Source organism: Etheostoma spectabile, chromosome 9 (genome assembly GCF_008692095.1).
Source record: "Etheostoma spectabile isolate EspeVRDwgs_2016 chromosome 9, UIUC_Espe_1.0, whole genome shotgun sequence".
Classification (NCBI taxonomy): domain Eukaryota; kingdom Metazoa; phylum Chordata; class Actinopteri; order Perciformes; family Percidae; genus Etheostoma; species Etheostoma spectabile.
The window spans coordinates 4,579,997-4,580,745 of record NC_045741.1 but is presented as its reverse complement, the minus strand read 5'-3'; the positions used below and the strand labels follow the sequence as shown (position 1 = coordinate 4,580,745).

Sequence of the window (749 nt, the reverse complement as noted above, 5' to 3'; positions counted from 1 at the left end):
TTTTTTTTAATAAAAGGTTAACTTTTTTTCAGCCTGGACCCTATTTTCCCAGGTTTTTACGTCTAAGTAACTGGTCCGATATTAAGTGCGATCACTGCAGTTGGCAGCAGCAAAACAAGCTACAATGCAAGTTATTGGGCAATTGCGCACCTTCAATTTATGTCTACAAAAGTGGTTGTTTTGCCACTGACAGGCTCAGATTAATATTCAAAGTGTCTGACAACATTATGGAAAGAACTGCCATTGAACATTTGCCCTTCCATTGCAGGCTGTTAAATGGCTGAAAATACTGGACTAATTTTGAAGATTGTTCTTCCCATCTTTCACACAGACACACAAAAGTAGCGTTGCTTTTTCTTGGCGCTTTTAACCCCATCTATTGGCATCTGCTAATTAAGATTGGATCTATCCATAATTTTTGTTTACCTAGACAATAAGGTGCAGTTTTCCTACAGAAACCTACATTAAAATTAGTAACTTATCTCTGCCTGCAGAGCTTTACAGGTTCCTGTAACATTTAGCACAGTATGAAGGGGTAATATTTTGTATAATATCTGTGGAGAGACAAGTGTGTGTGAATCTGCTGTGGCAAGAAGACTTGCATAACAGTCTCTTTTCATCACCATGACATTCAAGTCCCCTAAACATTATGAAAGTGGAAAAATAATCCCTGGAGGAAGTCATTTATCAAGCAAATATGCCTAGCATTCTCTGGTTCTAGCATCATAAATGTGAAGATTCACAGCTTT

At 37.7% G+C, this 749-nt stretch overlaps 1 protein-coding gene across 2 annotated transcripts in view; it reads right to left on the bottom strand.

Annotated features, from left to right (window-relative positions):
- Window positions 1–749, bottom strand: part of brf1a (BRF1 general transcription factor IIIB subunit a) — a 206,738-nt gene that overhangs the window by 149,267 nt on the left and 56,722 nt on the right. The window lies entirely within an intron of this gene.